This window comes from Mixophyes fleayi, chromosome 8, assembly GCF_038048845.1.
Source record: "Mixophyes fleayi isolate aMixFle1 chromosome 8, aMixFle1.hap1, whole genome shotgun sequence".
Classification (NCBI taxonomy): domain Eukaryota; kingdom Metazoa; phylum Chordata; class Amphibia; order Anura; family Limnodynastidae; genus Mixophyes; species Mixophyes fleayi.
In genome coordinates, this window is record NC_134409.1 from 132,742,088 (window position 1) to 132,758,744 (window position 16,657).

At 42.8% G+C, this 16,657-nt stretch overlaps 1 long non-coding RNA gene across 3 annotated transcripts in view; it reads left to right on the plus strand.

The window, feature by feature from the left end:
• The window catches only part of LOC142099774 (uncharacterized), a 119,521-nt gene that overhangs the window by 31,185 nt on the left and 71,679 nt on the right, over nucleotides 1-16,657 (plus strand). The window contains exon 2 of one of the 3 annotated variants that reach the window (XR_012678607.1): nucleotides 3,809-3,926. The exons of the other annotated variants lie outside the window; for them this stretch is intronic. This is a non-coding gene — a long non-coding RNA (uncharacterized LOC142099774). The remainder of the gene's footprint in view (nucleotides 1-3,808; nucleotides 3,927-16,657) is intronic. 3 annotated transcript variants of the gene reach the window in all.

Genomic DNA, 16,657 nt, shown 5'->3' on the forward strand with positions numbered 1-16,657 from the left:
TTACTGGGACTGTTGCTCCTACTAGGACTATCATAAACTGTCTTTCTAGGTTAATGAGTAAGAAGGGAAGGGGCTATTCAAATTTGTACTGCTATACAGCTCATACATCCAAGTAGTTTGTCCCAGGTTAGGGGGCCAAGTACACTTTTGGGAAAAGTCCTCCTTCAGTTTGAACTTTGTTGATCTGTGGTCCAAACCAAAATAAGATTCCAGAGAATTATATGTTGAATATAGAACTACTTGGTCAATAGCTGAAATTAATGTGCGGTTTAACTACAGTAGATCTTCTAACAGGTCAGAAGATCCACAATAATGAGAGTTACAGGCTGCCCACACACACTGGTAACCCCCACTTTTGGGATATTGGGGAGGTATTGAAAGGTTGCAGCAGTAACGATCGGAGGAGACTCTTAGAAGACTTGTTCGGGCCACTGGATGGGTTTTCCTTGCAATATGCTATATTTAGTGTAATTCTACTGTGCACACTTCGGTACAAGGACAGTCCTTTGAAGTAGACGCACGGACACTACAGCTTCCTCTATATACATAGTAATTTATAAAGGTGCCACAGTAAAAAAATATCTGAAACCATAAAATAATGTACAATACAATGAAATGCTATACATTGCTTCCAGCTGTCCCAGTTGAAGTGGGACAGCCGCAGGATCCCAACAAGTCGGCAGGTTCATTGATGTCTGCAATAAGATGAGGCATTTACAGACGCAGGACAGTTTATTGAGTTGAACGGTGGCCCATGGCGAGGATTTAGTGAGAATGTACCATAGGTCTTGTCATCAAAATAATATTATTATTGTTTACCGGAAAATGTACAACCTCAATTCGGGGGATATATATATATATATATCACCATTTATTTATATAGCACCACTGATTCCACAGCGCTGTACAGAGACTCGCATCAGTCCCTGCCCTGTGGGAGCTTACAGTCTAAATTCCCTAACATACACACACAGACAGAGAGACTAGGGTCGACTTTGATAGTAGCCAATTAGCCTACTAGTATGTTTTTGGAGTGTGGGAGGAAACCAGAGCACCCGGAGGAAACCCACGCAAACACGGGGAGAACATACAAACTCCACACAGATCAGCCCATGGTCAGGAATTGAACTCATGACCCCAGTGCTGTGAGGCAGAAGTGCTAACCACTGAGCCCCACAGTGTGTATATATTATACACACACATATACATAGTCAAATACAAATGTGCAGTGAGGGCAACACTAGAACATTTAAAGCCACACAACTTTGAGTTTTGTATTTAATAAGTACATAAGTGAAGACTGTGCATTTCGTTTATGAGATAGTGTTAATATTATCACGTTATGTGTGCGTGTGTGTATATGTGTGTATATGTATATATGTGTATATATATGTATATATGTATATATATATATATATATATATATATATATATATACTGCTGAATATGCTAATTCTAATACTTTTTTTTGCTATTGCCTTACCCGTGGCTTGTGGCTACTTCAAATAAGCCTGGCCTCGGGCAGACTTTCCTAAATAAGTCACTAGTCTCCCAAAATAGACATTGATGATTTTCTTACTAAAACACTTGCATGACGTGTAATCCCCTCACAATTCTTCTCCTGTATAATAAGAGTTGGCGTTTGATTTTTCTACAGTTTTTGGTGCATTCATCAGACCTCAGATGTCCCGGTTTGGAATTTAACTGTTTAGAGGTAAACAATTTCAACGCACATCCGGAAGAAATGAGAAAAGTAAACATCTTATGTACAAGTTGATGTTTTGTCCCAAAACTTGCATAAAGGCATTAATCTCCTGCCCATGACTTGTTGGCTTTGAAACACCCCCGTTTCCACAGCTACCCGGGAATTAGGCTGCAGAGAGTTATGGAAAGGCTATGAACTCTGCATCCCGGGGGAAGATATTGCAGTTATATTTATTGCAAAATATAAACTTGTCTTTTATAGTAAAAATAAGTCTCGGAACATTTACCACCCAGGATATGATGAATTCCAGGGAATATCCCACTCACTTGTATAAATTCCTCTCTACTCCAGCATCATCACTCTGTAATATTGTAAGATTCGTAACGTTAGTTGTGATTTTATCCCAGCATAAGGCAGTATTATTAATGAAAAAAACAAGTTCTCTCCCGGTTTCCTTATAGACTATAATATTTTCTGGTGTCTCTACAAAGTTACACCAAGTTGAAAAACAAAAACAATACAAGCTGTTGCCACAAAATGGGATTTCTGTCAATATGAAAATTTACAAAAAAAAAGCGTAAAAATAGACAAAGCTGTAGCTATGAGACTTTTATATAGTGGCAATCCACAAACAAGAAATGAAAAACAGAAATGAATGTTATCGTTCGGAGAGTAAAATTTGTAAATGGCTCTTCAAGAAGTATTTACTTTGGCACTTGGCAATGTATCTTCTTTGAACCATTAAGAAAGCACATTTCTGGGGAACAATCACCTATCCAAGTATATATTGTACATTTGGAATATTCTACCGATTAATTTTACTTGATCTACCTCGTATGAGGCAAAAAAAGACTGAATCTACAAAAGCTGTGGTTATATAAGAAAAAAAATAAAAATATTTTTTTGTTTAATGTGAAATTCTCAAATGTGTTTTTTTTTCAAAAAGACCTCTTAAAAACTGACAGCCGGTAAATGTTCGCCAATATATTTTTTTATTTTTTTTGAGTGACTTCTATGTTTTAAGTTTGTTTTAACTTTGTAGCTTTGTTTATTAAATTTGTAAAAAAAACCTTTTAGAAATGAGATGCACAAAAAGCCACGATTAGTCTGCTGACCGAAAACAGAAAATGAAGCTTTAAAGGAAATGTAATTTTTAACAGAGATTTTAAAAAGATAATACTATAATTGTCCAAACTGTTTTACAAATTAATTTGTTGGGGATTATTTTATTTTTTTTAGCAAAAAAGCACCATAATTTTTAGTTTGACTGATTGCAGGAATGTGCTGCTAAAATATTGGAATTTTTACAACATTTCTTGCGCAATTCGATTAAATGCTGCTATCATGTGTAAGATCTATTGTTTAAAAAAATATTGGCAGGTATTATACAAAAGTTCTCAAAATGCCTGCAAAAAAAATGTGGTTTTTTTTAAGCCAGCGTATTTATTAAGAAATTACAATATTTGGGGTTTATTTTAACAAGGATCACTCAACACATCAGAGTTTTATTTAAAGACAGCTAATTTATTCATGAAAATTAAATATATATTGCAGTTTATTATAACAACTATTTAACGGACCATGTAACAGATTTATGGCGTTACTTATCATGGTTATTGCAGCAATATTTAGCTGCTAATTACCATTACTCTATCACGAAAAAATATACAGATCGATAAGGAATACTTATCACTATGGAGACCCATAGATTGTAAGCTTGCGAGCAGGGTTCTCTTACCTCTCTGTCTGTATGTATTACCCGGTATTGTTTTATTAATGTTTGTTCCTAATTGTAAAGTGCTACGGAATTTGCTGGCGCTATATAAATAAATGATGATGATGATGACCCTCATTCATCTCTACTAAACATGCTTGGGGGCCTGACCCATGCGTAGAACTGGAAGCATCCACTATTAGAATGATAAAACGTAAAACCTTTAATTTTTTTTTTTTTCTAAACCTTCCTTCACTCCTCTACCCCAAAGAAACTAGGATATTTATTCTAAGGGCTGGGTAATATCCCCAATCATTTAAAAAAAGTTTCAAGCTGGCAAACACAATTGATAATAGTTTATCATTTGCATTAATTATTTTTTTCCCCAGCTTCTGAGACGGCATTGACACAACAGGTATCACGGTAGTACAAGACATATAGGTTCTCCCAGTTGAAAGCGGGCAAAACTTACCGCTGAAGCGGTTATCGACGCAAAATGTGGAATGAGTTGAGTTTAATTGTTATACTAAATACCAAAATATTAAAATACATTTTCTGCATTTAAAATAAAGGGCTCTGTGTATCGAAGAGTGAAAAACCCCTTTATCGGCGGAAATGGGAGTTACGTTGTTATCGCTGGTAATAACACATCCGGTAGTAAGTTTTGCCCTTGTATAGGGGAACCTATTTATCAAGTTTGGTGGCAGTACCTGTACGGCTGTGATACATATTCTATTAACGCCATCTCAGTGTGACGTTAGCAGAAGATGACAAAATTAGTTATTACTGCAATAAACAAGTCGGCCTGTAACTTTTGAAAATTAATAGGGTTATTTCCTAATATTTAATATCAAGTAGGGGGAAAGGGTAGATATCTATAAAATAGAAGTTATAATATGCCTTATTTTTATATATTAAAGATTTGTTTGTTTCGGGATTTTTGTATTTATTTTTTCATCGAAACATTGGAACGGAAAGTTCAAACCAAGATCCTAGTTCCATGCATGCTCAATACAGCTTAACAAGGGGCTCCAGAGCAATACAAAACTGTTATGAATATATTTATTGCCATGGTGATAAAATGATGGTAAATCTTTTCACTATATTCTGAGGTACACACTGTTTTTAAGAAATGTATCACTAATGCATGCACAATAACTTATGTGTCAACCTATATTTCTGTATATTGATTTTTTTTATTATTTTTTGGCACCAATTATTATTTTTCTACAAGAATGATTGAAAAAGTGTGAAAAATATGTTAATTGATTTGGAAGAGAGAACAAACTTGCGTTTTTACTATTGAATCATTTTCACTTACAAAACAGCTAAGAGTGTTATTTTGAATTCTGATTAGTTTTGAAGGCCTATTACCTCTGTTACTGTCCCTCTTTTCTTTCGTACAGTTTATTCATTTTTACTTCTGTTCCTGAATTTTTTTTTTATCTTCCTTTCCCTCATTTCGTGTGGGGCATCAAGCACTCTGTCGCTCCCTTTTCAGCCAACTGATCTATTCTAGTAAAGGAACATCTGTGGCCGCAATTAGCATGTTGGTCAGGCCCATTATCACATTAAACGGCTTCATTCGCATACTATTTGCCGGACCCACTGAACTTGCACTCAGGTGAACAGGTGGGTTTTTTTTGTTTTTTTTAAAGAAAAAAATAAATATTTTTTAGGGTATTCAAAGAACCTCTTTAAGCATGTTGACTTTTCCATTCAGCTTATTGTAATCGGTAAACTTTTTGGTTTACCTTGAATCCAGTGGAAACCTGCGTTTAATGGAGGTTTAGAGGCCATGTTGGAATTTGTGGAATCTGCTGCAGGGAAAGTGAACCTCTTATAACTGAGCATTACGATCCTGAGACATTACATTGTATATATCATATTGGGATCTTCCTGAGCTCCTGTCACCGAGAGTCTGTCTGTTTACAGTCATTTTTCATTCAGAAAATGGTTTTAACAACACCTGGGAGTTAGGCATTTTATTTATGGCTCCGAGAAGACAGGATTTGGCTTGCTCAAGGCTGTGTACGTTATGTTGTTCTGTAATTAGTTTAGAATGTATTTACATCCAATGAACTGGGAGCAAAGGTGCACCTTGTATGCAATGCATGTACTTAATTAAGAGAATTAAGCCTAATGGGTTTTCTGGCCTGTGCGGATACAGACAGTCTGCCTGGGACAGGGGCTTCGATGCCTTGCAGCTGGCTGGATCTCAGCCCTCGTACACTGTGCGTCTTGACTAGACTTCTATGCCTTGTATAAAACAAATTAACTCTGTCTGCACTGAGTTCCATATCCATATTTCTTTTATTTATGATTACAGGATGCAACTGTAGTTTTTATAGATCATATATACATAATATATATGCTGCAAGAACGCTGTATATTGAACCCACATCGTAGATGTCTGTGCTGGAGAACTTTTGTTTTTATTAAGGAAATAAGATTACAGCCCATCTAGAAGAGTTTGGTAGCATCAGTGAAATTATGTGGTGGCGAGGCAACATCCCAGCATGATTAGTGTACCTCTTGATTGACGGAGAGAAAGGGGCTTCGGCACAGAGATGTAGGGTAATCCAGTGGTGGGAGTCAGACGGTTCTCACCAGTTCGGCGAACCGGTGGCTACAGACTGAGTCCACCATCTTTGTTGGTGGGGGGAGCAGGGGCCTTAAAAAAAAAAAGCAAAAAAAACCTCACCTATTCGCGGCTGCGGCGCTCCGTCTGCAGGAGCGGCGCAGAGAGGAGTTGGCAAGCAAGAAGAAAAGATAAGAAAGAAGCCAATAGAAAAAGTAAGTGAAGGAATGGAAGCAACGGGGAGCAAAGGCAGCATGGCCGAGTGTGATGGGGAAGCACAGGCAGCATGGCCGAGTGTGATGGGGAAGCACAGGCAGCATGGCAGAGTGTGATGGGGAAGCACAGACAGCATGGCAGAGTGTGAAGCGGGAACACAGGCAGCATGGCAGAGTGTGAAGCGGGAACACAGGCAGCATGGCAGAGTGTGAAGCGGGAACACAGGCAGCATGGCAGAGTGCGATGGGGGAGCACAGGCAGCATGGCAGAGTGCGATGGGGGAGCACAGACAGCATGGCAGAGTGTGAAGGGGGAGCACAGGCAGCATGGCAGAGTGCGATGGGGGAGCACAGGCAGCATGGCAGAGTGCGATGGGGGAGCACAGGCAGCATGGCAGAGTGTGATGGGGGAGCACAGGCAGCATGGCAGAGTGTGAAGGGGGAGCACAGGCAGCATGGCAGAGTGCGATGGGGGAGCACAGGCAGCATGGCAGAGTGTGAAGGGGAGCACAGGCAGCATGGCAGAGTGTGAAGGGGAGCACAGGCAGCATGGCAGAGTGCGATGGGGGAGCACAGGCAGCATGGCAGAGTGTGATGGGGGAGCACAGGCAGCATGGCAGGGTGTGAAGGGGGAGCACAGGCAGCATGGCAGAGTGCGATGGGGGAGCACAGGCAGCATGGCAGAGTGTGAAGGGGGAGCACAGGCAGCATGGCAGAGTGTGATGGGGAGCACAGGCAGCATGGCCGAGTGTGAAGGGGGAGCACAGGCAGCATGGCAGAGTGTGAAGGGGGAGCACAGGCAGCATGGCAGAGTGTGATGGGGAGCACAGGCAGCATGGCAGAGTGTGATGGGGGAGCACAGGCAGCATGGCCGAGTGTGATGGGGGAGCACAGGCAGCATGGCAGAGTGTGAAGGGGGAGCACAGGCAGCATGGCAGGGTGTGAAGGGGAGCACAGGCAGCATGGCAGAGTGTGAAGGGGAGCACAGGCAGCATGGCAGAGTGCGATGGGGAGCACAGGCAGCATGGCAGAGTGCGATGGGGGAGCACAGGCAGCATGGCAGAGTGTGAAGGGGAGCACAGGCAGCATGGCAGAGTGTGAAGGGGAGCACAGGCAGCATGGCAGAGTGCGATGGGGGAGCACAGGCAGCATGGCAGAGTGTGATGGGGGAGCACAGGCAGCATGGCAGGGTGTGAAGGGGGAGCACAGGCAGCATGGCAGAGTGCGATGGGGGAGCACAGGCAGCATGGCAGAGTGTGAAGGGGGAGCACAGGCAGCATGGCAGAGTGTGATGGGGAGCACAGGCAGCATGGCCGAGTGTGAAGGGGGAGCACAGGCAGCATGGCAGAGTGTGAAGGGGGAGCACAGGCAGCATGGCAGAGTGTGATGGGGAGCACAGGCAGCATGGCAGAGTGTGATGGGGGAGCACAGGCAGCATGGCCGAGTGTGATGGGGGAGCACAGGCAGCATGGCCGAGTGTGATGGGGGAGCACAGGCAGCATGGCAGAGTGTGAAGGGGGAGCACAGGCAGCATGGCAGAGTGCGATGGGGGAGCACAGGCAGCATGGCAGAGTGCGATGGGGGAGCACAGGCAGCATGGCAGGGTGTGAAGGGGAGCACAGGCAGCATGGCAGAGTGTGAAGGGGAGCACAGGCAGCATGGCAGAGTGTGAAGGGGGAGCACAGGCAGCATGGCAGAGTGGGATGGGGAGCACAGGCAGCATGGCCGAGTGTGAAGGGGGAGCACAGGCAGCATGGCAGAGTGTGAAGGGGGAGCACAGGCAGCATGGCAGAGTGTGATGGGGAGCACAGGCAGCATGGCAGAGTGTGATGGGGGAGCACAGGCAGCATGGCCGAGTGTGATGGGGGAGCACAGGCAGCATGGCAGAGTGTGAAGGGGGAGCACAGGCAGCATGGCAGAGTGTGAAGGGGGAGCACAGGCAGCATGGCAGAGTGCGATGGGGGAGCACAGGCAGCATGGCAGAGTGTGAAGGGGAGCACAGGCAGCATGGCAGAGTGTGAAGGGGAGCACAGGCAGCATGGCAGAGTGCGATGGGGGAGCACAGGCAGCATGGCAGAGTGTGATGGGGGAGCACAGGCAGCATGGCAGGGTGTGAAGGGGGAGCACAGGCAGCATGGCAGAGTGCGATGGGGGAGCACAGGCAGCATGGCAGAGTGTGAAGGGGGAGCACAGGCAGCATGGCAGAGTGTGATGGGGAGCACAGGCAGCATGGCCGAGTGTGAAGGGGGAGCACAGGCAGCATGGCAGAGTGTGAAGGGGGAGCACAGGCAGCATGGCAGAGTGTGATGGGGAGCACAGGCAGCATGGCAGAGTGTGATGGGGGAGCACAGGCAGCATGGCCGAGTGTGATGGGGGAGCACAGGCAGCATGGCAGAGTGTGAAGGGGGAGCACAGGCAGCATGGCAGAGTGCGATGGGGGAGCACAGGCAGCATGGCAGAGTGTGAAGGGGAGCACAGGCAGCATGGCAGAGTGTGAAGGGGAGCACAGGCAGCATGGCAGAGTGCGATGGGGGAGCACAGGCAGCATGGCAGAGTGTGATGGGGGAGCACAGGCAGCATGGCAGGGTGTGAAGGGGGAGCACAGGCAGCATGGCAGAGTGCGATGGGGGAGCACAGGCAGCATGGCAGAGTGTGAAGGGGGAGCACAGGCAGCATGGCAGAGTGTGATGGGGAGCACAGGCAGCATGGCCGAGTGTGAAGGGGGAGCACAGGCAGCATGGCAGAGTGTGAAGGGGGAGCACAGGCAGCATGGCAGAGTGCGATGGGGGAGCACAGGCAGCATGGCAGAGTGCGATGGGGGAGCACAGGCAGCATGGCAGAGTGTGAAGGGGGAGCACAGGCAGCATGGCAGAGTGGGATGGGGAGCACAGGCAGCATGGCCGAGTGTGAAGGGGGAGCACAGGCAGCATGGCAGAGTGTGAAGGGGGAGCACAGGCAGCATGGCAGAGTGTGATGGGGAGCACAGGCAGCATGGCAGAGTGTGATGGGGAGCACAGGCAGCATGGCAGAGTGTGAAGAGGGGCAAAAGTAGCATTATGGAAATAAATAACAGTTTGTCAGGTATTAATCTTTTTTCTTTAATATTTTAAAACTTTCTCATAACAATCTAGTTTTGAGTACCTCTTTTATTGTTCTTATTTGAGTATTAAATGCATGAAATATTAAAATACCTTTCGATATATCTTTTTGTATACATAAAACAATCATCAGGGCAGAGAACCGGTTGTTTTATTTATTTGAATCTCACCACTGGGGTAATCCCCATCTCATAGGATTCTTAGGAAGGGTCTAAATTGTAGGAGATACAGACATTATGCACTAAAAACATCTAAAGGGCGAGGAAGGTCCTCTAGGTAAATTAAAGGGAACAAGTTGTCATCTGCAGAGGGAACTGGTAGAGCCAAGGATGAGGCAGACACTAAAGTCGCCACCAACTGTAAAGTCTTCAGGCCTAATTCATTAAGGAAAGTAAAGCGAAAAAAAAAAAAAAGTAACTTTGCACCTTGCCAAAACCATGTTGCATTGGATGGGGGGTTAACTTTAAAATGCGGGGACAGATTTATAGTTGGGGTAGGGCATGTCCTAGATCAACTTTAAAGTTCAGTGTAAAAATAAATCTATCAAGTATTTGTGTGTTACATGAAAAAACACAGTCAGTATTTAACTTATGTTGAAAATAATAAACTAATTTGCACCCCTTGTGTTGTAACATTGTTTGTCCAGCAGAAAAATGTACTTCTATTTTTGCCTTCCTGGCCTTAATGAATTGCCCTTCAAGTGTAAAGTGAATTTCTTCTCTTGACTACACGATTTGTGTCATCGTACTTTGTGGACATGATCACATGGTCAAGGCCCAGCCCACTTCCTCTGGAGTCTCCCGAACATTCCGAGAGATTAGGTGTAGATATATATCCCACTGTTAAGATCAAGGACATGACAGGTGTTTAAAGGCACATCATGCCTAACAATGCGGCCCCCTATCCCTGAGAGGCCAAGGTAAATATGCCTATTTTATTATTAAATTTATATATTTGCTATAAAGGCCCTCATTGTAAAAAATGAAATGTTTAGAGAAATGTTAACACTTCACGAAATATGTCCATTATACTCTCGCCACTATGCGGCAAGTTGCCATTTTAAGGAAGGGGGGGGGGGCTATATCTGAGTCAGCAGATGTGAATGACAGTCCTACACATCTGCTTTTTAGAAATGAGGATAGGCGGATTCATAAACTGAGGCAGACCTGTGATGTCACAGCAGCTGAACTGACTGCAGTCAGGTTTATGAGCTGTATAAGATCCCATAAGGAGACCTTGATAAGATGTAGCAGACTTTCAGCTGTCTAATGGAGTGCGAAGGCAATATTTTACTTCTTTACAGAGCAGCAAAGGAATGTCAGGATAACACCGACGAATGTAATTTACCTTCATGGTTCATATATTAAATTTTCTGTTTTGGGATTTAATGGCCCTTTAAGTTTTTATATTAGAAGGTTTAGCTAGAGATGTCGTCTAACACACCCTTGTTACTTATATTCGTTTTACTGGGAGAGCACTTTTTTATGTTTAAAGCTCATCCCTTCATTTAAAATTCTATGGCTGCGGGCCTTTACTTAATAATGTGCAGAAAAATTCCCATTTTGCATGCAAAAAAAATATGAAAAAAAATGCAGAAAACTTCAAAGGGACGTGACATGGACTTGAGGCATCACTGGCCCGTAAATGAAATGTTTAAAGAGCTTCTAGTTTTAAAAGCATTTCAAATAGACATTCACAAACAATAAAAGGCGGAATGAACATGGCCCAAATTGGCTGTTTTTTGTTCCATTTCGAGCTGCTGATCAGGTTTTATCTGAAATGTGAAAGCCAGCTCGTATGCAGACACCCCGGGGTCACCGGGATTTAAAACGCCCCTCGCCATGAGCTTATCAGTGTCTCTGAAATTTTATATTACACAGTTTGTCAGCGGCTCTCTACAATTACACCTGTCTCTGAAACTGACACATTTTGTGAGCTTATTGACGCCACAGGCACAATCCCAAAGTTTCTTTGAATTATCTTACTACTTAGCCTTGCGACTTGCGCTGGGAGCTGCTTCCATGTGACCAGGACTTCGCTAGAATCTTAAATATAAACATTTGCATTCAAGGGATCCTTCGAAATAACACAACTCATTTAGCAAGAAGAATATTGCATCATGAGAACAGTACCGATGGGTCCCTATTTAATTAATTAATACTAATATATTCATAGATACATATTGTAGTGTGAAGCACAAATAAGTAGTTCACAGTCACCGTTGCTGGCAATGGAAACTATTGAGCTTCAACGTTTTTTATGAGGGTGTTTGCTGGTCACAATTATGACATAAACTCCTGGCGAGAGACTGGGATTTAGGTAGAAGCCGTTTATACAGAAAAAAAACAATTTTCTCTTCCTGGTAATAACCAACCTCTGCAGGTAAGACCCAGGATGCTGTCGTCTCTAACACAACCCATATAATGCTCACCACAGTTTGTGTTGATGGAACAGCCAGATCTGTATCCAGATTAAACACAAAGATGGGCACGGTTTAGCAAGATCTGTTCTACAACTGTGCATTTTAGTTGGCAAATTTTAACCAACAGCTGACTGAATTTACCAGACTGCCTGACCAAAATGTTGGTGCACATAACAAGTCAGGATATTTGGAGAATAGTCCTATGTTTGGCAGATTGATCCAAAATCTCTTTGTTATTGTTTAGGAAAAAAAGTTGTTTTTGATGAAATAAAATTTAAACTGGAAAACCCAACAGCACTGTGTCTACGCAGCGTTGGTCAATAGCTGTTATGGGCTGTTCCTTTGGAAGGGACATAAAGAGATGCATAAAATGTAAAGTGATGTCACATACACTGAAGGTGGTTAATGGAAAACGAAATGCTGGCAAATCAGGACATTAATTGCATCTAGATATAGAAACATTATATATATATATATATATATATATATATATATATATATATATATATATATATATATATATATATATATATATATATATATATATTATATAGTGACATAATCAGGGGAATAGCTACCATCTCCTTGTGGAAGATGGCGACGAACAGCATCAGTAAACCACACAAGTCCAGAGGTTTCAGGTTACAAACTAAAGCTAGTTTATTCACCAGCTTGTAAACAAAACATAAACAAAATCCTAGCCGTCTGGCTACTAGCTAATACATTTTAGCGACACCCTCTCTCTGGTGTTGGACCTTGTGTCCAAACACACACTCAACATATCATTGCTCACCACAGCAGAGTGTCTCAGGAGGCTACTCACCTCCTCCCCAGGTCTGAGACCATGATTGCATATTCTACCTGCCATTTCACAGGCACCTCACAGGTGCATCTCTTGATCAGTCTGTTTAGAGACTGGCAGACCAGAAGACCCAGACTGGGCCTTGTGTATAGAGCCCACCCTTCTCGTTCTCCATACATAACACCATGGACCCTTACCATGTTTTGTTATCACATGGAAACATTCCGTGGGAAGCTTTTCCCACACATCTACACCTTCTTCTCCCTGGTGTGTTAATGTACACAATGCTGGAAGCCTGGGACACATAACTCTGTCATATATATATATATATATATATATATATATATATATATATATATATATATATATATAACCAACTTTAACTTGTTGTTTTCACTGTGACAATTTCAAAGTTCATATTTGTGCTGTCTCTAGCACCTTTAAAACATTTCAGCATTATTTGCGATTCAACAACACAGAAACAAGGACACTCTGCACACCAATTGCTCATTATGCAAACTTATTAAATCTGTCTGAAATAATATATTCAGGACTGCCAATAAAATCCCCCTTGACCACAAACATTATTGCTTCAGCAACGCAGAATCACTTTTATCACATTAAATTTAAACAAGACCAATGGACCTAAAAGAGTTCCATATTCCAGTGCAGTGAATGTTACTGGTCCAACAGTCTGTAAGAAACAAGAACTGCAAGTTATGGAATATACGCACACGTGTAGATAACTTGTTATGTCGCTCGCAGCAACAGCTTAGCCGATCCCAACACGACAAACCTCTCATAGCCACCGATAGTCACAAATTTCTCATCTACTACTTAAGGTTTACAAAAATCTGTTTTTAAACTGAGAAGTCTTTTTTTTCCCCCAGGTTTTAAACACTTTAAAGTGATGTATTTGGGTGAAAGTCCACAACGGAGTATGAATGGAAATGTGGGGAGAATTAATAGTTAATAGTTGAATAGACTTATAATAGGACCCCAAAGTACAGATTTAATGCAGATATGATCTGTCTCGGGTAACAGCTGGAGGGGTCACCTGAAATAGTGTTACCTAATCTAATACTGAAGCTGAATGCTTATCAGAATATCCCCCTAGGGCAGTGGCTCGGGCCACATTTCTGTGTCTCTGTAAAGACGGGAAGATTTTTCAAACCTTGTAAAAATGAAAAGTGGAGGTGTTGCCCATAGCAACCAATCAGATTCTAGCTATCCTTTACTACATTCTAGAACATGATGGCTAGAATCTGATTGGTTGCTATGGGCAACACCTCCACTTTTCCTTTATTGAAGGTTTGATACAGTGATGGACAACAAGCGGCAAGCTTGAATGTATTGTTTTACCTTATTACTGAGATTAAGGGTAATGTGAGGCCCTTTTGAAGGTTAATCATGTGACTCCCAAAGTGTTTCACTGGTTTTATAAATCTACCCTTAGATATGATGATGATTTAGGCCTAACAGGAGAAATACGAGTGAAACTACAATGATGGAGCAGTGGCGATATGGAAATATTGTTCACTATGAAAATATATAGATTTGGACAAGATTTTCCTTCTTTTTAAATTTTATCCAGATTTTATTTTGTTTATTACAATAAAGCCGTGAGTCTGTGAAAGCATCAAACACCTGTGGATAGATCGTTTAATGCATTTTATATGTAGTATTTGAATATAATCTCCCTTTATAGGGACCTGGTGCGACGAGATCCCTCCACCGGGTTTAATGTATATTGCACCCAAAAATGGAAATAATTTAAGGAATGAGCAAATATGTAAAAGGGGTACGTCTGTTATTTTAAAATGACTGGGCACAGACCTTGTCGCTGAGGGGTCGCAGGGTGGATTTAGTGAGTCCTTAGTAAAAATAGAAATTGTTTTTCAATGTTCACAAATTGCAGCCCCAGAGACAATGAGATTTATGTGACTTCTCCCAGCTGCCAGACCATCCATTCAAACTCTTAGGACACTAGACGCTTCGCTTCAGGGCAAAACTGCTTTTAATACCACATGTAGCCCAGCCTTGCACTTCATTCAATTAAAGCTTTCTCGCTTTTTTAAAAAAAAAAACAAAAAAAAAACATATGACCTAATCTGCACTTCTATTGCTTACGATATAAGCAAATCTGTAATATAATGAACCTGTCTCCTTCCTGCAAATAAAAATGATTTAAAAGAAGATAATTGGCAATCGGCAGCGCCCATGAGGCGACCTGATAACCTCTGTGAGGACCGTCCCGGGGGCTGCAGAGATGATGTCCCCACCTCATGACCCCCAACATTCCCTCTCCCAGCGCACCGGTCAGCTGCCGCACTGCAATCTCCGCAGTGTAGTGACAGCATGAGAAGAGTAGGGACAAGAGAAGGGGAAGAAGCATTATCCCTCCTCTTATTGTGTCAGTCACTGCAAGCACCCCTACAGTGGGTGGCCGGAGCATCAAGGGTTTGGGGGACTGAAAGACCTGTGGGCCAGGGGTGAGCCCCGGGATCTGTAACCTCCAGCAGGGCTATCTTACCAACATTATGGGCCCCCGGGCAAAGCAGTGCACTGGGGCCCCTACCTAGACAACCACAGAATGAAAATATATAAATATATATATATATATATATATATATATCACTTTTTTTTAATGTACTCGCTCTGCCACCCTTGAAGTACAGCACCTAAAAAATCAAATCCCCCCCCCTTCACTTACCTTTCGCCTTGTTCTCAGATTGCACCCCTTTTTCTCTTTTTTCTTGTTTTCTGCTTCTTTGAATTTCGCTTGCTTCTCCGTTGCTTCTCGCGCCGTGGCTCCTCCATGCTGCGCTCCTCAATGAAATGTCGGGCGTGATGGCGTCACGCCCGTCATTCAGTGCTCCGCACGGAGGAGGGGAACAGGGAGGGAGCCGGATCGCCACCTGACCTGACCGTGTGAGCACAAAACGTAAGTTGTTTATTCTGGTCTATTCTGGTTTTGCAGTGTTCCAGCCTCCGCATAGTCGCCTGGTTACGAATATGTCTCCCACAGAGGATCTACGAACAATGTCCACCACATCTGTGCTTGCAGCTTCCTATTGGTCTGCAGCACTACATCCCCTCTGCCGGGGGCAGCACTAACTCACCCTGACTGGTCGAATTAAATTTTTCAAACTGCAACTGTTGTACTGTACATAAGATTGTTGTCTATGTCATTGTAAACCTTTGTAACAAACAATTTTACACACTACAAAAAAAAGTTCCCTGTAGTGTCATTCAGTAGACTTAAACTGCCAACATATGGGCAAATATTCTCTAGTTAGCCGAGCATCAGCGACCCCAGAACGATCAGTATTCCAGTGAGCGATCCAGCAGATTTCATATGACGTATTGCTTATGGGGGCACAGTGTAGGAGCAGCAAGGAAATAGTTTAGTTTTTCTTTCATATTCGTTATTGTGGTACTATCCAGCGGAAGAACTACCCCCACTGCAGTGTGTAGGGCCACTATGGGGCCCGGAGATGTGGGAGTGGGCCCCTACATATGCTCATAATAGTAAAGGGTGGTTCTTCAGAAAAATAGTTTGGCATCGCCGGGTCCTCGAAATTTTGCTATGGAGACCAATCATATCATGTAAAATAAATTACAGCTAATTTTGCTATTTACAATAGTTCTATATATCTATAGACTCCATTATATATTTATTGTTGTTTTATATATTTATTATTTCATATTTGCCTTCTTGGGTTTTGCCAAATGCCTATTTTTCTCTATAAAAATAACAAAGAGGATGGGGGTGCACAATGACTAATTTGCATAACTCACAATAGTCAGAATGCTGAGTAAAGCTGGGTACACACTACACGGTTTCCGTCCAATAATCTGCTAAATCAGTCGACATACGACCGCTCGTTCAAAAGTCAAGTCAGTGTGTGCAGTGACACAATGGTCGAAAGTCTGCCCAAATGGACGATTGTCGCCTCATTTGGTTGGTCGTACCGTTCAATATTTTCTTTCCAATCTCGTTTCTGTTGTGTAGTGTGTATAAACTTCCGACCGATCCACAACTGTGAGTACGAAATTACAGTCATTGCTCACGACAACAAGGCTGTTCTCTTTGCTAAAGGGACGTCCGCTCTTCCCT